The 24,406-nt window shown below is 36.6% G+C and overlaps 1 protein-coding gene across 6 annotated transcripts in view; it reads right to left on the bottom strand.

The window, feature by feature from the left end:
- NLGN1 (neuroligin 1) overlaps positions 1–24,406 on the bottom strand; it is a 660,198-nt gene that overhangs the window by 257,186 nt on the left and 378,606 nt on the right. The window lies entirely within an intron of this gene.

Genomic DNA, 24,406 nt, shown 5'->3' with positions numbered 1-24,406 from the left:
AAGTTTTATGGAGAAATTTGTTTCCTTGTTGGGAAGGTGATTATATAGGGAAGCTATATCCCTGCTGCCCTTATACAGGCATGCCCATCATGCCTGTATAAGCAAACCTGAGTGCCTGGCTAAAGAGCTAAGAGTAAATCACTTTTGCTCTGATGTTAGAGAAAGAGCATAAATGAGGAAAAAATAGAAAAAAATATGGGAAGGAATATGTTGGTAGCAATGGGAATTTAGGATTCTTCTGTACCTCCCTTAATTTTCACATTTTTTGAAGTTAGCTTTATACTTCGAACCACAACCCCAAGGTCAAGAGTTGCATGTTCTACTGACTGAGCCAGTCAGGCACTCCTCATATATTTTCTTCAAAACTGAGTATTTATAAGCCCCATTGATAAAGGGATTCTCTATGGGGGGAATATAATTCCCAGACCAGTGCAACCAGTTGCAAGAATGGAGATTTGGGGAATTATTACCACACCATAAACCAACAAACTACAACTGATATAGAACTCATCTGGGATTCATTCTTAGAGCAATTAAATCCTCCTGCAAAACCCCTCAGGAGCTTCCTCTGCCCTTGTCAGACACACACACACACACACACACACACACACACCCCAAAATTAGCCAAGACTAGTCTGGACCAGCAAAATCAAGGTACTCACTATACTTTCTATTCACTCTGGAAAACTCAGTAGTTAACAACTGCTACACACTTATACAGCATCATTTTGTTTGTGCATGTTCAAACATTAACAAGTATGTGTACATATGTATGTGTACACATTGATTTTATAACTGACTGGATCTCTAGATATGCATTATGAGAAGACCTGACTCCTGCTTTCTAGGACTTACAATATTGATGGAACTTCACATATGAAACCCTGGGAGCATGAACAAGTAGGTATTTCATTACATCAAACACTGGTTTGTCCCACACAGTTAGTGTGCTAAGTATAGAGGATGATGCATACACATAACATCTTGCTAGATGTGGTTTCTGTTATCAAGGAGATTGCCTCCTAGCAATTATATACCATATATATATGGTATATATATATACCATATACACCAAATATACACCAAATATAGCATATTTATACCTATCAAGGAAATTGCCTCCTAGCAATTATATACCATATATATATGGTGTGTATATATATATATATATATACACCAAATATATCATATTTATACCCTAGCATAGAGGGTATAAATATGCACATGATCAGCTAGAAACTATCTTAAGATATAAAGTAATATATACCATAAAGGAGGGTGAAACAAAGTGCTCTGGGAGGTCATACTCAGGAAAGATTTGAGAAATGTTCCATGATGAAGTAGCTTTTGAAATTCTTGATTGATGGGAAGAGAGTCATAGCATTTGAGAATGAGTGTATGCTGTGATTAAAAGCACAGAATGGGAAATAATAACTCATTTTGGTTAAAGCATGGGACTCAATGACTTAAGAGATGTATATTAGTTTTCTAGGGCTGCCGTAACAAACATCACCAATTGGTGGTTTAAACAACATTTTCCCACAGTTCTGGGCTCTAGAAGTCCAAGATGAAGGTTTCAACAGGTTTGGTTTTTCCTAAGTCCGCCCTTTTGGGCTTGCCATGGCCACCTTCTCACTCTGTCTTCATTTGATCTTTCTTCTGTACAAGTGCATCCATGATATCTCTTTGAATATCCTTTTCTTATAAGGCCATCAGTTCTATCAGATTGGGGTCCCATCCTAATGACTTCATCTTAATTAATTTAATCACCTCTTTGAAAGACTTAGCTCCAAATACATTCACATTCTCAGATACTGGGAGTTAGGGTTTCAACATATGAATTTTGGGAAGACATAATTCAGTCCATAACAAGGTGAGTAGACTGAATAAAGTAGAGGCTGATTGGCAACTGGGAAGAACTGAAAATTTGTGATCAAGATAAGGACACACAATTAGAATGGTGATTTAGATAGTTCATGTGAGATTTGTAGGACCAGCACAGATTGGACAGATGTTTTCAAATACAGGCAGCCAATAACCTGGTTAAAGATAATATCACTGGGTGTGGAGGGAAAGGCATACATATGGGAGGAAATGTGAGACAGAATAAATAATGACAACAAAACTATAACTGATTTTATTTTGGTGACCAGATGTTTATACACTTATGGCCACAAAAAGGTAAGAGTCTTAAAGAGAATAGAAATGTAAGTCTTAAAAACAGAGCTAGAATCCAGAGGGTTGCCTAGATGGCTCAACTGATTGAATGTTCAACTCTTGGTTTTGGCTCAGGTCATAATCTCACAGTTCATAGGTTCAAGGCCTGCACTGGGCTCTGTGCTGACAGCAGAGAGCCTGCTTAAGATTCTCTCTCTTTACCCCTCTCACAATCTCTCTCTCAAAAATAAATAAATAAACTAAAAAAAGAGAAAGAAATATAGTCTAGAGAAGTAGAAGGAGATTCTGAAATGAGCTATGAAGTTAGAGGAGGTAATTTTACAATATCAGTAGAGTCTTTAAAACTGTGTATGGGGCAAACAAAAGCACATTCTGAGAAAGGGTGTTAGATTTGGTAACTAGGGAAATATTGGCAACCTTATCAGTCTAGAAGAGAGCAGGGATGAGTTATAGAGGAGATGGAAGTGGAGGCTGGATAGAAGCTTGATTGCACAGCACAAGGGAGTATAAACACAAGGTCTTAAATATAGTAGAAAATATCATAACGTTAACTTTGTTAACTATTTGGTCATTTAATTTTACAACACCTCATGGAGTAAAAACTATCATAATCCCCAATAAGCAGATGGAGAAGATAAGACATATAGGTAAAATATCATATTTAATGTTATATAGCTAGTAAATCAAAGAGCTAGATCTGACCTTAGGCATCTAACTCCATAATACATATATTTCACTATTGTTATTTTGTTTCTCTACATAAATTTGCTTGATGGTGGAAAGAAATTCATTTCACGAGTTTGTTACACAGCAGAGGGCTTATGTGAGTACTCATCATAAGCAATAAAATGGGAGCAGGTTGAGGGAATAGGTAAAATTTATGTATTTGGACGTTGCAGTATGAGTCATTTCCTAAGTGGAAGAATCATACATATTACCCTTCATTGGTACATTTATTCAACAAATATTTGTTGAATATCTACTACATTCCAGGCACTTAACACCAGAACCTAAAGATATGATGGAAAAAAAAACCCACAGAACTGGTCCCAGGACTTACAGATTTTTCAGCTAGTAATGCTTACAGAGACTATCAGCAATTTGATAAAGAATGGAGCTAGCTATTTGATATCAGAGGTCATAGATTATAATAAACTACCTTCACCATTATCAGGACATACAATTCAAGGAAAGTCGTTATACCTTTGATATCCCAGTTTGTCCATCAATGAAACAGAGATAAAATTATAACAGACTTTTATATCTTTGAATAAAAGGTACATTGGAGAGGTGAAGCAATATTAATAAATGAAGATAGCATATAATACTGTTTAATAATAAGAAATCTTCATTTTATTTTCATTAGGGAAATATTAATTATTGGATTTGACCCAGGCAGGCTTGTTATTTCAATAATCTTTAGAGGCTTTTATGGTTTTCTCCAGAAGTAATAAAGCTATAATTTATAAAATCAGAAGTTAATTAAATGAAAAAATCTTACAGTAAAATTATGTTATGATTGAGATTTAACATGAACATAATTTAAGACATTGTTATGACTCCTCCAGTAACCATACTTCGCCCTCTCTCTATGTAGCCTTTTACTCTATCTAAATAATAGACGCTAAGAGTTGGACTGAGTTGTTGTCTGACCAAAAACATTAAAGTATTTGCATTTTGAAATCTCGAGGAGTATTTTTCCACTTTAAAGGTATAGTAGAAATATTTTTTCTTATTGCTTATAAATTAGCATCTGCATGTGGAAAGTAGCAAACTGAACAGAAGAAGCCAGCATAGATCTCATAGAACTTTCTTCTAAATTCATTTAATTTTTTAAAGGCTTTCATTTTTTTAAGTTTATTTATTTATTTTGAGAAAAAGAGAGAGAGAGAGAGAGAGAGACAGAGAGAGAGGGAGAAAGACAGAGAGCACAGAGGAGGGGCAGAGAGAGAGAGGGAAAGAGAGAATCCCTAGCAGTTTCTGTGCTGCCAGCACAGAGCCTGATCTTCATTCCATGAACCAGGAAATCATGATCTGAACTGAAATCGAGTGGGATGCCTAACCGACTAAGCCACGTAGGCATGCCCAACTCATTTAATTTTAATATAGTTACTATTGGTAAATCAGGGAACAGGATATCTTGACTTTAGTAGAGCACTCCCTTAGATGTGAACATTTTGGTCAGTAATTAAATAAGGAAATAAAAAAGTGTATAAAATGTATAGATGACACCAAACACAGAAGGCTAGCTGTTACGAGAAGTAACAGAATCAAGGTTGAAATTTACCTTCACAAATACTAACAAGGTAATCCTAAACCCAAACTACTGGTGAGGCAGCAATTAGGTTTTCACACAATTAACTGTACAAGCCTAGCTTGGTAGAGAACTTTCTTGCCAAGAATTTATGGGAAAGTGTTCTAATAGTTTAGATTAACCATAATTTTATTTTTTTAAATTTATTATTATTATTTTTTAATTTAAATCCAAGTTAGTTAACATATAATGTAATAATGGTTTCAGGAGTAGAATTTAGTGATTCATCACTTACATACAACACCCAGTGCCTCATCCCAACAAGTGCCCTCCTTAATACCCATCATCCATTTAGCCCATATCCCCACCCAACACCCACCAGCAACCCTCAGTTTGTTCTCTGTATTTAAGTCTCTTATGGTTTCTCTCTCTCTCTCTCTCTCTGTTTTTATCTTATTTCTCCTTTCCTTCCTCTATGTTCATCTGTTTTGTTTCTTAAATTCCACATATGAGTAAAATCATATGAAATCTGTCCTTTTTTGACTGACTTATTTCACTTAGCATAATACACTCTAGTTCCATCCATGTGGTTGCAAATGTCAAGATTTCATTCTCTTTGATCGCCAAGTAACACCACACCTTCTTTATCCATTCATCAGTCAATGGACATTGGGCTCTTTCCATACTTTGGCTATTGTCGATAGTGCTGCTATAAACATTAGGGTGCATGTGCCCCTTTGAATCAGCATTTTTATATCCTTGGGATAAATACCTTAGTGCCATTGCTGGGTCATAGGGTAGTTCTATTTTTAATTTTTTGAGGAACCTCCATACTGCTTTCAAGAGTGTGATTAGCCATAGTTTTTAGACAAATGGCCCTGAACAGTGTTAATACAGAAATAATAATAAAGCTAACAGGAATCTGCAGGCCACCCAAATCAAACTATAGGTTCCATATAATAATAGAAAAGTGATCATTGCTTTGTGGATCTGGTGCTTGATTCAATTCTGAGAAACATAATTTAAGTGACACTGATAATCAAAACCTCATCCACAGAGGAAGAAATTACAGAATTGAATGTGAATTATTTTAGGTCATTTATAAGATCCATTCTAGCATTAAAGTGCTATGATTCCATGCAAAGTGTAAACTGTTGCAGACCATGTTTGTATCAAACAAATCCCATTAACTACTGTACATATAATCCGGTACTTCTTATATACCAGTACTTCTAAAATCTGAGTTTGCATCAAAATTATTACCTTGATAAATCCCACTGTAAAACAATACCAGCTCTCATCATATTAACTCAGGGGAAGGCATCTAATCACTTAGGCTTTATAGATAAGATAGGCAAATATGGTTTTTTTCTTCAAGAGTCTTATTTTTCATCCAGCTATTTTTACACTGAAATTTACATAAAGAGATACATTAGAGTTAAAAAATATTCTATGTGTATTTTTAGGAAAAGGTATCTATTAGACAAGAAAATCTTTTAAAATTGTGTTTAGGCTAAGCATGAATTGGAATCTAAAATAGTTTCCCCAAATCATTTTGTTTTAATATACACCTACTTCACAATTCAAAGCAGTGCTTCTCAAATTTTAATGTGCATATAATACACCTGCAGATCTAGCATAAAACCTCAACTTATGCATTTCTAGCTAGTTCCCAGGTGATATGCTTCTGGTCCACTGACCACTCATTGACTAGCAAGGATTTAAAGAACTGTGCTCTTCTAATATTACCAATTATTCTGAAATAAATCCTGCTAACTATATCATGTAAAATTAAAGAAGTTATCTTCAAAAAGGGAAAAGAACCTTTGCAATTTTCTGTTCCTTGAAAGTCCTTAGCACTTCTGATATGATTCTTCTGAATAATGTCACTCTTTTTCCTTTGAAACATCAAGGCCTTCTTCCTACCTCCTCCACCTCAAAGGTGAGGACCTTCCTTTACATGAGGGCTCACCAACTTGCCTCTCATTCAGTGGTTGCCATTTCAGCCTCACTCCTCCTCAATTCCCTGCTACTCCCTTTGGTTTTATGCTGTACTCTTTCCCATAGGGCTTTGAGGTTGTTATGGACTGAAAGTTGTGTCCTACCCAAATTCATATGTTGAAATCTTACCCCAAATGTGATGTGTTAGGAGGAGGGGGTGTTTGGGGAGGTGACATGGGTGGAAACTTCATGAGTAAGGTTAGTACTGTTCTAAGGGTTTTGATAGAGCTTGCTTTCTCTGCTCTGCCCTCCATTATATGAGTTTGTAACTGGAAGAGGGACTTCACTTTGCTGGCACCCTGATGTTGGACTTCTAGACCCCAAAAAATAAGTTTCTGTTATTTAGATACCACCTAGTTTATGGCATTTTGTTAAAGCAGCCTGAGTTAAGACAGAGGTCTTCTATATACTTCTCTAATTTCCTTTTCACAAAGTATTGACATTTTGTGGCTATACGAATTACTCAAAAATCTTTATCCCAACCCAACTTAAAATCCTGACCTATATAAAAAAACAAAAAACAAAACTTCTTGCTATGAATAGTCATGCTTCTGACCCATACAGGACCATGAATGAGGAAAGTTGGGACAGCACCAACTCCTTTCACATGCCTTCTCTGCTCCTCTAAACTTCTTCCCAGTAGGTGGTGCAGAATGACTTCCTTAGAGGCAGAAAATTTAATGTAAAACTTACTGTGGCCTTTAACACTTGTCTGCTTCTGAGGAAAAAAAAAACTCAAGGTCCAGTTTCATACAACCTTCCACCTATTAGTGATTTCATCTAGGCCAGCCGTTCTTAACTTGCAATGCTATTGGAATCACTTGGGAAGCATTAAAAAATATTGATTCCTGGACCCCAATTCCATTCCAGAGTCCCATTCCATTGGGAGGAGCCTGAGCATTGGTATTTTAAGAAATATGTTTCGGTGATTTTATTAACTTAACTTACCTCACTTTCATTCCAAACGCTCTCATTTTTGTTTCTAAGACATCTTTTTTACTCATGTTAAAGCATTTCTTCTTCAAAAGTGTTTTTCAACCTCAGCAGTATGGACATTTGGGACTGGATAAGTCTTTGTTGTGAAGCTATGTTGTGGAGGTTCCTCAGAAAATTAAAAATAGAACTAACATATGATCCAGCAATTCTACTTCTGGTATTCATCTGGAGAAAGCAAAAATACTAATTCAAAAAGATATATGCACCCCTATGTTCACTGCAGCATTATTTATACTAACCAAGTCATGGAAACAACATAAGTGTCCATGGATAAATGAACAGATAAATATATTGGTATATCCACCAATATATAATATAATGGAATATTATTTCATTAAAAAGAATAAAAAATAATAAAGTTTTGTTATTTGCAGCAACATGGTTGGGCCTTAAAGGCAGTATGCTAAGTAAAATAAGTCAGAAAAAGACAAATACCATATGATTTCACTTATATGTGTATTCTAAAACACACACACACACACACACACACACACACACACACTCATAGGTGCAGAGAACAGATTGGTGATTACCAGAGGTTGGGGGTAGGGGTGAAGAAAAATGATGACCTTTTTGAAATTTAATTATATTGAATAATAATGTATCAAAAAAGAAAATTAAAAGTGTTCCAAAATCAAGTACAGCATGTGCACTTACTAATGATTCCAGTGTAAATTGGTACAGCTTTAAAAAAAAAAAAGATAAATCTTTTTAAAACCTGGATTTTTAACTCATTACCTAGCCAGTTCAAATCATTCTATTCTAACCTTTAAAGGTAAACCTGAAGATTTTAGGCTGGTAGTTTGAAAGCACATTTTAATTTTGCCTCCATCTGCTTTTCTAACTTTATCTTCCATGAAAGATATTGGATTAGTGTGCTTTACAAACACCTTTTGTTGATGAATCCTCAGTACAATTAAATCTTGCATTTAAGCCTGACAAAGTATAATTGAGCTGTGTGTGTGGCAGGGGTGGGGGATGGCGTACAGTAGCCTTAAGTACCACACAATAAACACTACAGAGCCAGTCCTTGTCTGGGCTCCCTGGATCTCCTGGGGTTTGGAAGAGCCCAAGGGAAGACCAGTGACCACCCCATTCACCCCTCGCTCTCATCCCCCACCACTCACAGAGTAATTTAATCCCGGTCTACCAATGAACACATCTGATCTGACGCATGTCTGGATTTGCACATGTTGCCGCAGTGCCCCGCTCAGGTCAGTTTTGCCTTTTCCCTTCTTCACCTAGAGCATTTAAATTTACTGTCATTTAAGTTCCACTAAATTCGTGAATTATTCTCTAGTCACTTCCACCCAATGAGTGCATTCTTACTCTCATTGTGCAACTCCCGTGTTGGTTGCTTAACATATTTTACCTTATATGAAACACAAAGGCAATTTCTTAATCAATACACTAGAATTTTCTTAACAATCATTTAGCCAACTCCATGGATCAAGCAAACTCTGTTACCTTTGAGAAACCTATTGATTGCTCTCTAGCACTTGCAGAATCTGAGAGGCTGTAGGATTTTCTCTGACTCGTCCACTTACTTTTGCTTTCACAAGTGGAGTTGTTTGCTTAGCAAAACTATTTCATACATTGTTTATGCCAGTTGAATTTGTGTAGGTGTATACGTAAATTCTTTCTCTTAACAATGAAAATGAATGTCAATATAAAGAGTCACTCTATGAAAACTAACTTAGATGCTTTGAAAAAAATTCAGGTGACTTGTTGTGAATTAGGTGTGGCAGTATAACAGTTCAAAATAGCTGCTCATATTGATGAACAACTTTCTTGAAGATTTACTCTGTTTAAGGAAGTGAAAGCTGGGCATTTGCAGTCAGGGTATCATAGATGAGAAAGAATGAAAAGAATTCCCATCAGTGGACCAGGACACAAATGCAAGTTGTTGTTCCTACATCAAAAGACTGGCACAGTAATGTGTATTTACATGTTTAGGGATAAAATATTTAAAGTATTCATGCAATTCTTTATTATGATCCCCTGTTTTAATGGGCTTTTGAAGACTTAGTCATATTATTAAAGAAAACATCTGTTACTCCTTCAAATTAATAACTCTAGAAAGCCTTGTAATTATCACATTATTTAAAGTAAGTTTTACTCTTCTTTTGGAGATGTGATTGTATTTCAAAATGCTTTGCCCTGTGTACTTATTAGTGATATGTTTTCATTATTCAAGGGTGGATTCAATTCTTTGGAATTAGTTAAATGCCAACTGAAACTACTTTTGCGAATAAAATAGTGATCATGCTGGGTAATACCAGCTTCGGGCAAAAAGGAAGTATAACTAGAAAGGAAATTGATCTCTTTGTCTTATAAATTGGCTCAGAAGGCAACTGAAGAGGCAAGTTCCCAAAATGTTATTCGGATCTTAAAATATAAAGTGGTAGTAGGCGAATAAAGATACCCATTAGCTATAACTCTTAGAAAATTTTATATTCTTTTAATCAGTGAGTTTAAAAAAAATTTCAAATGTTATGTTCTATAAAACTTGTATTTGCATGATCTAACTCTTAGTAATTTTTTCCATTAATAGTGGAAATCCTATTTCTGGCTATTTACAACATAGATTCAGACATATCGAAGGTAAGATCATCTCTTAGAATTCCTCTAATGTTATCTATGACCAAGTACTTCAAATGAAATGCAGTCCTAGAATTTTTAAAACTTTGCTGGGTAAAAGTTTGGAAAAAAAATGTCATCTAAAAGTTTTTTTTTTTTTCAAAACTCCATGAAATCCCTTTTGGGGCAGATTGTTCTTGTGTTCTGGGAAAACTACCAACTAGACTTTCTATTATGAGAATATCAAACAGCCACGCTCTGCTAAAATGGATATAACTAGTCAGTTGTATCTCTAAGGAGTTCAACTATTCCATCAAGTCATTTTATGGGGCACCCAGAGTTGCACTGCATCTCTGGAAATAATGACACCTATAGAGACAGGTTTGTAAGTATGGAGAAAGCATGCTTTATGTCTAAAGACTGTTGCTGACCCTTAGAGAAGTAACTGTATTTCCTTTACTGGTGTGTACAACTCCTGATAGGAATTTAGAAGCTGAAGATCAGCAGCAGAAGGAACTATTTGCAAGGGACCTTTCACAGGCTGTATAATGAGTAATACCATTTTCAGACTCAGGTGATAGCATTTAAAGTGAGGTTAGAGGGTGCGTGTCCATGAATGATGTTCTCTTTATCTTTGTCCAGAGCCCAGAATCAGACCAATATCTCAAGGGGGTGACTTCACTGGAAGAACTTAAATCAGCAGGATCGCTGGTGCTCTTAGGGGATCTGTGGTACGACACGAAGCGATTCTCTGATGAGAATGAAACAACGTAGGTAGATTTAATCCTAAACACATGTCAGTGCTCTGGGGACTCTATGAAATAATTGGACTATAGGTAGCTAATCCCTGGTGGGCAGGGAAGGGATGAAATTGTCATAATTTGGGTTCTAATAAAAGTTATATTTTTATTTCACACATAATCAAGTGAAGCCTGACTTTGAGATTACACTTTGCCATTTCTTCTTAAGGTATTTTAGCCACCTGCTAAAGAGAAATCATAACACTATTATTTCTTCCACTTAAACACTTAAGGCACGCAGAAGTTTTTTCTAAAAATGTAAGAGTGTGCCTTAAACTTAGATAAATTACATATGAATGGGAAAGCTGTCTGTGAACTAGGAATATTCCAACCAAAGTAACATGACCATAGAGTACCTGGCAAGTGAAATATCAATGGATAAGATAAAAGAGATAAATGCTCTGGAGGTAGGCTGTCCTGAGTGGAAAGCCTGCTTGTGCTTCTTACTAAAAAAGTAACACAGGAAACACTATGTATCCTTGTTGTACTTCACTTTCCTCCTTCATAAAATGAGTATAGAAAGAGTACCTACCAGGAGGTTTTACAGATCCTCTCAACTAATCTCAAGTGTAGCTCAATTCCTAGAGAAATTTGTACTGATGGTATTATGTTGCCCACCAGGACATTACTTGTCAGAGTATACTTTAAATGGGCAAGATCCTGGCTGAATCGTTATTTAGTGAGAATAGCACTGAACAAACCGTGCATCTCAATTCTAGCTCTGGATCTCCTGCAGCTGTGGAGCCTGGTTCCAGTATTTTACTTCACTGCAATGTAAAAGTCTCCTTTTTAAATTAGGTGTTTGAATTAGATCAGGGTCTTTTAAAAATGATTTATTAGTCCCCCCCCCCCACACACACTTTTTTTTGTTGTTTTTAAGGCCCTTATTTTTCTCCTATCTGCAAAGTCCCTTTTGCCATGTGAAATTAACATTCATTAGTTCCATAGGCTATGAAGTAGGTAACTTTGGGGGCCATTATTCAATCTACTATAGGAATTAATCACATTACTTTATTTAACTGCAAAGGGGCGGGGTAGAAACTGAAGATACCATTGGATGGCTACTTGGCAGAAACCCTTCACTATGGAGGTGGGAATAGGAGAGCTAGCTGACTCTGCCACGCTCCTCCAGAGGGTTGTCACAAAAATTGAGATAATATGTGTAAAGATCTTTAACGTAGTGCCTTGCTTATGTAAACCTTTGATACGCCATATCTATTATTATTCTGTTTACTTTGTGTTCATTTGCAGTATTCCTCTCTTTACTTTGTATACACTCTCTGTTTTACTACTTTGATCTTGACTCTTTTGGGTTAAGGGTTAACTTTGGGAAATATTTTCCAGAACAAACTCTTTTTCATTTGTGCTCTGGGGTACTTACCATATGAGAGGTATTTATGGTATAATGATTAAGAACACAATCTGGAAATCTGGGCAAGTTAAATTTACCCTGCCTCAGTTTCTTCAATTGAAAAATGGGGGTAGGGCATCTGTGTGGCTCAGTCAGTTAAGCGACTGACTTCAGCTCAGGTCATGATCTCATGGTTCCTGAGTTTGAGCCCTGTGTTGGACTCTGTGATGACAGCTCAAAGCCTGGAGTCTGCTTTGGATTCTGTGCCTCACCCTCTCTCTCTGCCCCTCCCTGAGAGTGCTCTCTCTCTCTCTCTCTCTCTGTCTCTCTCTCTCTCTGTCTCTCAAAAATAAATAAAATTTTTTAAAAAATGGGGCTGAATAGGGGCACCTGGGTGGCTCAGTCGGTTAAGCGTCCGATTTCGGCTCAGGTCATGATCTCATGTCCATGAGTTCGAGCCCCGCGTCGGGCTCTGTGCTGACAGCTCAGAGCCTGGAGCCTGCTTCTGATTCTGTGTCTCCCTCTCTCTCTCTGCCCCTCCCCCTTTTGTGCTCTGTCTGTCTGTCTCTCTCTCTCAAAAATAAATAAACATTAAAAAATTAAAAATATATATATGTATATATATGCCATCCTGTTCATCCCCCAAAGATGGATATAACCTTCTAAATTGATTTCACCACTCACTGACATATCACAAGCCACTATTGGGAAAAAACATTGCCTTGCATAAATTTGGGGCTTATATTATACCTTGTTAGGGTGTTTTTTTTTCTGAGGAAATTCCTGGAAGGAATTCTTAGGAACCCATTCCAGACTTAACTGAATCAGAAACTCTGGGTGTAAGACTGAGCAGTCTGTGTTTTAACAAACATTCCAGGTGATTCTGATGCACTAGAAAGTTTGAGGAGAACCAATTCAAGAAAGTAGCATTTCTTTGCTGTTACATATGCAATAAGGATCTCAAAATAGAAGTAGAAATAATTTAAGACATGTGGAATGGAAAGAAAGTGCTATGTAAATTGTAGATGCTGAGCCACAACCATTGAATAAAAGCAGGAATTAGAATTTTTCTATTTGACACCATTTGTGATTCTAAATTTTACTTTAAAAAATGACAATAAAGATACACTAATGCTTAGACTGATACTCTATGCTCTTGGGCATTCAATACATATTTGTTGGTGTTTTGGAACTTATTAAAGTCTGTTGTGATTAAAAACAAAACACAAAACAGTCCACCGTTAATCAGGAGCATTTTGGAAGTCTGATCAATTCACAGTAATCTTTTTCTTAATCCCCACTTCATTCATGGTAGAAGGTTCTCTGCAGCCATTTTGTACAGTGGGATGCCACCTGGGCACATTTGATTCGATCAGGAGGAGCACCTGACTTATTCCAGCTCAGATCCTCCATTTCAGGAATTTGGGCTTGGGCTTCATGGAGATTTACTCATTCCATCTTTATGCAGCTAGACTTGAAATATATAAATTCAGGAACTAAGGACAGGCTAAGTTTTTTTCCCATGTGCCTTTGAAAGAGAGAAATCTGGTCTACAGAAAGAATGGGGAAAGGCACCAAGAGGAGCAGAAAGTTCCCTGAGGCTCTAAGTCATTGGTTGCAGCTCCTTCCTTGAGAATCTTGAAATTCTGGCCTTTGGGTTCATGACTCCTGAATAATCTTCTAATAAAACCTCCTTTCAGCTAAAGCCAGCTCTGGTTAGTTTCTCTCATATGAAACCAAACCCTCAAAACATAGGCTGTTTGGCACGATAATTTTTAACAAACTAGGAAGAGGAAAGATGAATTTTCTGGTGCATGAAAATCCACAGAAGTTCACATGTAATGAATGCGAGATAAACACAAACGTTAGAGACTTTCACTCAAAGTCAGTATTATACTTTTAAAATATCTAATAGTATTTGAAGGTTTGGTGCCCAATTCTGCTAGCTTTAATCTCTCACCTTCTGTTTCCCCTTCACAAGGGTAAAGTTTCAGACATTTCCTCTGGAAAGCTGTTGATGTTGGTCTAGCCTTCTGCTTTGTATTATTACAGTTATTTGACATTTGTGAGGTATTCATGGTGTTCCAAAAACAGTTCAGAATTTTAAAAACAAAAATTTCAGTACCCTTTAAAAAAAGCACTTGTCCCCAATTATAACCTAAAGCCAAGGACTTAGATGCTGGTAGAGAGAAATGAAGGATTTATGCTGTCACTTAATTTTGCCTGTGTCTTTGCCAAACAAAATGTTTCACTGTAAAAGAGGTATGAATCACACATAGCTCAACATTTTGCCATCAGATATAAGATAGAGAACTAAATTTTAACAGGTTTTAAAACAGAGTTAATGCATTACTAATTAGGTTTTTTTTTTTGCTTTTTCTCAAGGTTAAATATAGAAATTTTCACACCAAAGAAACTCGCACTAAGTAATACCTGCCAATATATCAATTTATGTGTTTTGCAGTTTTAAGTGAAGTATGAAACTTATGTTTTTAATTTATTTTATTTTTTTCATAAAAGTTAAACTTCCAAAATCCTTTATGGCAATCTACTTACATGGATTGAGGTGAAATATTTACCTACAATAATATGAGGCAAAAAAAACCTGTGTTTCTCTTAACTTGATTTGTAGGCATTTATGTGTGTGTGCGCGCGCGCACACACACACACACACACACACACACACACACACATTTTACTATTAAATTACTGAATGAAAAAGCTGAGCTACTCTTAGTTGTCCCCTGCACTATATACATCTATGGATATTCTGCTTTGAATAAGGTCAGAGCATTAAAAAAAAAAAAAAAAAAAAAAAAAAAGCAAAGCAAAGCAAAACAAAACAAAACAAAACAAAACTCTCTGGGACCTGCAACTCCATCTACTGACCAAAAGTTACTATAGCATTCACCAGACACACACAGATGTGCACGCGCGCGAGCACACGCACATATAGTCCTTCTCTCTCTCTCCCCCTCTCCCTCTCCCTCTCAAGAGAGGGAGAGGGGGAGAGGGAGAGAGGGAGGGGGGTAGAGGGATTGGGGCAGAGAGAATCTTAAGCAGACTCCACACCCAGCGTGGGGCGCGACGTGGGGTCCATCTCACCACTGTGAGATCATGACTGTGAGATCATGACCGGAGCTGAAATCAAGAGTGGAAGGCTTAACCGACTGTGCTACCCAGGCACCCCACTCTCTCTCACTAACGTTTGACCTAACTACTAGTAGCTCTTTTCATTTCATGCTATGGTAACTTGTGTCTGCTCTGCAGCAGGTGGCATGAATCATATGTTCAAATTTGATCTGACGTTATGCTGCAAAGACAGCACAGAATGGACCTTTTACTACACACCTGGCATATCCTTAATAAACCACAAGTAGCAATATAAATAACTAAATGAGTGAATTGCCTTGGCCACATACAGGTGAACCCATGGAGAACTGATCTTTAAGATGGTTTACATGCTCCACAACAAATTTAATATGTTTTAATGAAAATGTTTTATCACTGAATATAGGATCCAACCATGTATAGACCACTCATTATGAGAGTATTAAACTGTGTCCCAGTGACATCAAAATAATGAAAATGCCCGTAAGGTGTCCCTTTTCTATTTATTTACACATTTTAACCAGAAACAGGAGGAATAATAAATGATAGTGAAGAACAATTTATCCCTCAGGAATTGAATAGCTTCTTCTCCTATTATACTACACAATCATTAATTTTAATTGCTTCAGACTTGTAAGCCACATGGATAAAATTAAATCCATTCCAACAGGTGAGAAAAATAGACTAAGACTGCTGTAAATATAAATAACTTCCAGGCTATTTTTTAACAAATAAGCACAAGTACTGCTGAATTATTTGGCTTAAGGATGTAAGATAAATATTTGGGTTCTTATGATAAACAGAATTTTAGATGATATTCATGCCATTAATATATTCTTGTCTCTTTGCATCTATGAAAATGAAAGAATATGTTAAAATGTAACACAACATACTCTAAGAGTGTGTTAAAGCTACACATTTACTGTTCAGCATAAAAGGTCACCAAAATATCTATTTCTGGACAAATTCATCATCATATTTTAAAAAGATAAACCTGTTTCTTTTCAAAAATTTTTTGAAGTTTATTCATTCTTGAGAGAGAGAGAGAGAGAGAGAGGGAGTGCGAGCAGGGGAAGGGCTGAGAGAGGGAGACACATAATCTGAAGCAGGCTCCATGCTTTGGGCACAGAGCCCACAAACCATGAGATCATGACCTGAACCAAAGTCAGACACTTAACCAGATGAGACACCCAGGCGCCCCCCAAAAAAGATAAACCTACTTTACTTACAAAAATACTTTCTACATGGGACTTTAATGTTTGATGTTTCTGGCAGTTAGACCATAAATATGTATCTTATTCTTGAACCACTTAAAATTAAATAAAATAAATAAATAAATAAATAAATAAATAAATAGAGCCACCAGTGCATTTGTTGAATTAGAAATTTCTTAGCTGTGCAGGTGTGCCCACAGCTTAGTGCAGGGTGGAACCAAAAAAGCTTTCTCCACTTCCTGTCTCTATACTTCTGCCCTGAGGTTCTATGCACAGCTTCAGGGCCAGAATCATGACTATCCAGCACAATGCTTTTCCATTTGAGTACTGACACATTATTGAGTCATAACTCATTTTAATGCGTCACCACCAGATTTTTAAAAAATCAAATAGAGAAACATAACTTAAAAGACTAGAGTTTCTTGCACTAATAAAAGTAAATATGGCTTTATAACATTTATATATTTTGTATTTATATATATGTATTATATATATTTATGAGTAGTATACAAACATATATATATATACACATGCATATGTATAAACATAATATATAAACAAACATGAATATACATATGTATATTGTGTGTGTGTGTGTTCTGGGAAATGCTAAACTTATTTCATACTATTGAAATTGTTGACAAAAAAGTCAAAAATGTTGGAAAGTCACCATTCAAGTGAGAGCAGCTACTGATAGCCAGGAAAGGAAGACCCTATGACAGTGTTTCTCAAAGTGTGATTCTTAGACTAGTTGTATCAGAATCACCTGGCCCTAGGCTCCACTGAAAGCCTCCTGATCAAGTACCTCTGGTGTTGAGCCTGTTCATGCAAAACTGGTTCTCCTGTTAATTCTTCTGTATCCCAACATTTTTGGTTTATTATTCTAGAGACCATCTCCACACTGAGGGGGGTGTCTAGAGCCTTCAATATGTACAGAGGAATTATTATCTTCTCTACACTCTACTTCATTCTAGATCTGTGATGTCCAAACTACTGGCTACATACGGCTATTTAAATTTAAATTTAAATTAATTAAAATGTAATAAAGTTGAGGAATCATTTCCCAAGTGACACTAATCACATACCAAGTGCTCAAGACGCATATGCCTAGTGGCTACTTTATTGGGTAGTGAAGATATGGAATATTTTTTATCATCACAGAAAGTTCGATTGGACAGCTCTGCTCTAGAGGTTTACAATGAATTATGGAATTTGGTACACCACGTTTTGACACTGAATACATTCATACAAATCTAGGATATTGAATCACATACAGTTTCAGAATGTATATAAATCACAGGGACGATATATTTTTATTGATATTAAAATATTTTCTGTTGGATTATATCAATTATTAAGATTTTTTAACATTTCAAAAACAACAGGTAGGCAAAGGAGGGATAAATAGAGTATAGAGGATTTTTAAGGAGTAAAACTATTCTGTATAATACTACAATGGTGGACGTATGTCATTGTACATTTGTCCAAACCCACAAATGTACCATACCAAGAATAAACCCTAATGTAAACTTTGGACTTTGGATGATAATGATGTGCCAATATAAGCTCATCAGTTGTAACAAATGTGTCACTCTGGTGGAATATGTAGATAACTGAGAAAGCTATATGTGTGTGGGAGCTGGAAGATCATGGAAAACCTTTATACCTCCTGCTCAGTTTTGCTGTGAACCTAAAACTGCTCTTAAAAATCAAGTCTATTAAAAAAAGAATATATGCTTAGAAAAAATATTTTTTAATGTTTATTTATTTATTTGTTTTGAAGAGAGAGAGAGAGAGAGTGTGCACAAGTGGGGGAGGGGCAGAAAGAGAGAGAGAGAGGGAGACACAGAATCTGAAGTAGGCACAAGCCTCCGAGCTGTCAGCACAGAGCCAGATGTGGGGCTCGAACCCATGAACCATGAGATCATGACCTGAGCTGAAGTTGGACACTTAACCGACTAAGCCATGCAGGTGACCCAGAAAACATATTTTAATAAAAAAATAAAACAGAGTCAAAAAGCATTCTTTATATTCTAATATCATATACCATTTTAAATAAAAACACAAAATATATTTGATTAGAATACAATATTTATGAATATTCATAACGATACACACATCTCATATCAAACAGCTGTGAGTTGTTTACAAATTTTCCCTTTAAATTATTGTCTCAAGAAGGCACATACTGCTTGAACTGCTATTATAATCAAGTTGCCAATAGAGTAAACAACTTTCATGATACTAGCTGCGCATCAAATAATATTCAAAATAGATTAAGACCCTCTGAAAAATAAAACTTCAAAGCAATGGAATATTGTAAATTGAAATTGTTATGCAAGTCATAAAAATTTGCATACTCATTTGCAAAAATTTTCAAACCAGTTGCAATCTTAAGTATGTATCAAACAAAATGTATTTCTTTATAAATGTATTGTTGACCTATCCCTTTTAAAATGTGTTCACTCATGATAGGGAAGTAAAGAAAATAGTCAACAAGTAGAGTCTAAATGAGAGAGAAAGGTAATGTAAGCAATAAGTACATGGAGAAAATTGTTAGGTTTCCTAGCACCCTAAAAACTAGGAAATAAAGGAAGTCACATTTTCCTCAAGTATAACTATATAATCATCCAATGGAGTTTGGTGCGGCTCATTGTTGGTGGCCTATTTAACAGCCATTTTTACTTCTTGCTTGTTAAGCATCCTCCACTCTCATCCTGGGCAATGTGCCCAGCCACTGAGAATGGATCATGATTATTCTAAACCAGTTATGCCAATCCTATTTTTCTATGCCAGTAATTTGTCTAGCTAGAATTGAGCTGGTGATCCAGGTCTGCCCACAGAGAAGTAAAGTGTGACGGGTAGCTTGGATGAGGTGGGGTGCCAGAAAGTTTCTGATAAGACAGTGCTCTAAGATTAAAGAGCCTTGTTGCCCTTTCCTTCCTTTCTTGGTTTGTGTGATGTTCTACAAGCACTTGTAGCTGTGAGGATCGTGAGATGCAAAACCAAAACACTGAGCCTGGAGGAAAGGAAGGGTGGGAGAAGAAGGTCTTCGATGAGTTAGTTGAACTGCTTGTTACACTTGCCCTGAGACTACAAATTCTCGCGTTTCTTTTTATTTTTTTTATTTTTTATTTTTTAAAAAAAAAATTTAATGTTTATTTATTTTTGAGAGAGACAGAGACAGAATGCAAGTGGCTTAGGGGCAGAGAGAGAGGAAGACATAATCCAAAGCAGGCTCCAGGCTGTCAGCACAGAGCCCGATGTGGGGCTCGAACCCACGAGCTGTGAGATCATGACCTGAGCTGAAGTCGGACGCTCAACCGACTGAGCCACCCAGACGTCCCTCGTGTTTCTTTTTAAATGTCTTTATAGTTTAAGCTAAGGTGAATGGAATTTTTGGTTACTTTTGGCTAAACATATTCTAACTGTTTTAGCAGGTGAGAGTAAAGGTATACAAAATAATATTAAAGTTAAAAAGACTCCTAAATTAGACTATAACTTGACTCAAGTCAATCTAATTTAAAAAAGGATATATCAATCATAAAGGAGGCTGCTCAGGCATGGAGGTATAGAAAAAGAAACAGAGAAAAACATAAACCCTGACCCTTATTCAAGTAGTTCACATGGGAGAGAGAATTTTGGCAATAGACTTGAAGTATTATGATCCTGTTGTCAAAGTTATCTTTATAACAGGGGTTTTTCAAGCTTTCTTAGCTGAAGATAATTTCTTAAGAAAAATGGACTCAGACTGTTTTGAGTACAGCATGTGACTTCCCACGTAGATTTGCCTAAAGGTAAGGAATGTGTAAGTCACGCTGATGCTGTTACAGCAGTCGATGTGACTGTTGGGGTTCTCATTCTAGGATACCAACTGTCTTATACCTCATGCCCTGCAGGCCTCGTTAATAAGTAGCAACCTGAGAAAGACATGACAGAATGAAGTTAGCTGAACCCAAGCCTGGTGACTTCACCAAATTAAGTGTCACTTCATGAAGATTCTTGCCAATCAGCTGGCTAGTCTCTCCTGCCTTATCTTGCCTTCAGCATTTTAAGTGGGAGAAAACAAAAGTGGATTGGACAACAGAGATGGAACCAGAGAACAAGGTTGAGAGGTGATGAAGTGAGATGATGGGGACGGTGGATGGAAATGTCAGGGAGGTTAATAAGATGCTTAGGAGAGAGTAATGGTACTGAAGGACAAGAAGAAGAAAAGAGGACGTTAAAGTAGGAAGGACGTTAAAGTAGGGTTGTTCAATTAAATTAGAAAGTAAGAGATAAATATTATTTAGGGATTAATAAATTTTCAAAACAGCACTATTGGTACATGAAATTCAGAAAATTTGAGCAGGGAACAAAGAAGGTAGAGAAGAAAAGGTTAATTCCTGCCTGGATGCTGTGCTTGAGAAAGCATTAATAATTACTGGAGCAAATATTAATATTCCTTGGAAGTTGTGATAGGTAGACTTGTGCTAATAAGAAGGTAAAGTATTTCCACCTTGGTTCTCCCAGTTAAAGTCAAAGCAACCTGCTTTTTTTCTTCATCTATCCTAGAACTGGCTGAAAATAATGGCTATGAGAAGCCTTACTAAGAGTCTATGAAACTATATTTCAAAAGTGGGCCTATTCAGTAATTGGGTATCTTTTTACTCGAAGTAGTAGAAAAAAGTGAGCTTTCTCAAAATGAAGCTGTACATCTTTATCGTTGCTCTAGTCACAGTAACTGAGTAGAAACTACTAGCTTTAATAAAACGAAAATATACTTTAAATCACTGACATTGATAAGGAAAGGCATTTGGGATATTTGACAGTAAAGCCATGACTAATTGACAATCTCATTAATTCTCAAAGCAAGTGAGAATTAGGAAGTAAGACCTTCCTTTACTGATAAAACCAAAAAGAATTATTAAGTCAATTGTTAAGTCCAACTGAATCACAGTATGGCATATTCTCAATGCAACCATATAATTATAAATAACTACAGGGCAGAGCTGGGTCTGCACATTGCCCTTTGCACAGCTGAATAGTTGTTTTATTGGTGAAAATAAAGGTAAAGGTGATGATGGTAGTGTTGTAGATGGAATTATTATACTAAGGTAAGCCGGGTTAACAGATATGGAAAGGAACTATAAACACAGAAACAAAACACAGGAGAAGTCATGGCAATTTTTACAGACTTTTGGATTCAAGCCTTGGTATTTTTCATATAATTCTTTCCATATTTTCGTCAACCCTCTTACGTTGAGATTAGTGCTAAATAGAAATCAAGCGAGGGCATTAAATTCTCTTTTCCAACTGCAAATTACAAATGGTGATCTCATTTTCCCAATTGGTAGCATTTTCATAGTTGATTCCCTCCAACTTGGATTTCTTCAGTCAATGACAGGGCCAAAGTCAATTTGAAATAACATCTGAACTAATTAATGACAAGAACAATTGGACTCTTTCCTTTGTTACAAGTGCCATGTTAAAGCTCTGACCTCTCTCTGTTAGGCTGAAGAGGTAGGAATTGCATTAGACCAATCCCCAAAGAACGTTGGCAGTGGTAGCAGTAATTTCAGGAAGATTCGCTTCAATTTTCTGTATTACCTGCTTCTAACATCCACTTTCAAAATCTAGGCAGTTTTGCCCAAAATGTTGTTTGCTCAACCTTATGGAGCTGTACAAAGTGGGTTTCAAAGTAATTTCATTGCCTTTTATCTTTCCAAATATTTGTAATTTCTGCCAATCTTGGCTTATTTTGACTGAAGCAAAATACACTAGAACAGTAAAGGAAGGCTTTACCGAAATGTCATTAAGGGATCTACTCCAAGACTTGAGCTATACCAGCAGTTCTAAGCACAAGAACTAAAGAACGTGATCTGAGGAAGATTGCTCACTGAGTGGCTCTGTCATGCCCTAGGACCACTCAGACATTTGGTATTCTGGAGGGAGGAATTTGTCTGGCAATAGGATGTGTCCACACAGGACCAAGAGACCTGATTCCAACAGTTACATCCTGTATTACTTTGCTAGGGCTATTGAAACAAAGTACCACAAATTGAGTGGGCTGAAGAACAGACATTTATTGCTTCACCTGTTTGGAGGCTATTAAGTCTGAAATCAAGGTGTTGGTACCGTTGGTTCCTTCTGAGGGACTGTCAGGGCAGCATCTATTCTAGAACTCTCCTGGATTTAAATGGCCACTTTATCCCCATATCCCTTCACATCACCTTCCCTCTGTGCATGTGTCCAAATTTCTCCTTTTTATAAGGACACCAGTTATATTAGATTAGCCAATATTTAGCTCACTAGCATTAGAATTTTGCAGCATGGGTTACTAATGTGGTCTCATTCCCTTGTTTTACATATGCAGAAATATGGACTCTGAGATAAAGTCCTAAAGAGAGAAGTCCTAGAGTCTAAAATCTCTGGTTATTTGGCTGAATAAATACATAATAAATCAGCAGAACCAGGACCTAAAGCCAACGTCTTGACCCCAGCCAGTGAACTTCTACACTGCCACAGGGCAGTACTCCATATACCTGAGTACTCTTGGGGGTTTCAGTTAGACTTGATTTGCCTCTGAGAATATTTGCTTACCCAGAAGAACTGGAATCATCACATTGTTTTGTTTTTAATTGAGAAATATCCTAGTCCTAAGACATCCTCTAGTCCCATGCTGTCAAATCTTAAGATCTGTGACAGTAACCTGGGGAGCTTGTTAAAGAATTCAGTCATTTAGTTTACAAGTATTTGTTGGAGCACCTTCTGCAAATATAGCAGTGAACAAAGCAGAGAAACAATCCTGTGTTAGTGGAATTTCAATTTTAGCAGAAACAGATGCTGAATGTTAAAAATAAGTAAAGAAATAAATAATATGTGACACTGCTAAACACTTTGACACACATAAAGCATACTAATGAGTAGAAAAGTCTGTGAGCGTGGTAGCTGACTTTGGATAGTCATTGAACTCTGCTCTATGGAGGTGACAGTGAAACTCGTTGAACTACGACTTGAATGAGGAAAAGCAACCATTGATGGAAAGTGGGAAATGAGAGACTCAAGCAGAAGCAGAGCTGTGCATGGCCTCTGGTGGAGACATACTTGCCATGAGTCAGAGACTAAAAGAAGCTGGAGCATAAGGACCAAGGGATAGGAAAAGAAATGGACATTGAGATCATATTCCTGGGATCCAGGGAAGATTTTGATTTCTTAGGTCTGGGATAGACCTAGGGATCTGCCTTTCAAACAAAGATCCAAGTGTTTCTGAATCAGGAGGTCCATGCAATAACCTAATGAAATTTTGTACTAATCCTTTGGACGTACACTGGACTCAAAACCGAAATACAGAAACATTTGCTGAGTAAAGAGGAATCACTACTCTCCACTCACAGCCCTATGTTAAGGGCAACTTAGGAACAAATCAACTAATTTAGGGAAATTTAAAGAAAGGGTGCTCTATAGTCATGCTTTATATAAAGTAACTGACTAGTTAGTGTAGTACGTGCCTATTGGCAGTGCATCCTGTCATGCCCATGTAAGACCAAACACAGGTATCCCTCCTACTTTGTGAAAGTTCAAATTATGTCACTTTGCTTTCATAAAAGACCCCTTTTGTACCTGTTTCAACTAACCAAAGAATTTCCAAGGAACTTATGCTTTTATGGAAAAAAGGCAAAAAGTAAAAATAATGTCTGACATCCGTTTTGCAGCAAGCCATTACAGAGGAAGTATGCAGACAGAGTGGTGCCTCCCAGCTCTTTCGCCAGGTATTACACTCAGCATCAAGCTACTGTAGCTTTGAATCGTGACCATGAGCATCTGGGCTTTATCTCAATTTATTTTCTGCATCCATTAGTAAGATGTGTCCCTAAGTTATCAGAAAAGCCTAAGAGAGATTCTTTTTGGGTTTGGGAATGCTAAAAAAATTTTCCATATA

The sequence above is a fragment of the Lynx rufus genome, unplaced genomic scaffold (assembly GCF_022079265.1).
Source record: "Lynx rufus isolate CCGP_SWC_20201006 ecotype Redwood Valley unplaced genomic scaffold, mLynRuf1.p SCAF_5, whole genome shotgun sequence".
In the NCBI taxonomy this organism is placed as follows: domain Eukaryota; kingdom Metazoa; phylum Chordata; class Mammalia; order Carnivora; family Felidae; genus Lynx; species Lynx rufus.
Note: the sequence above shows the minus strand (reverse complement) of the source record. Positions and strands in the feature narration are given on the sequence as shown.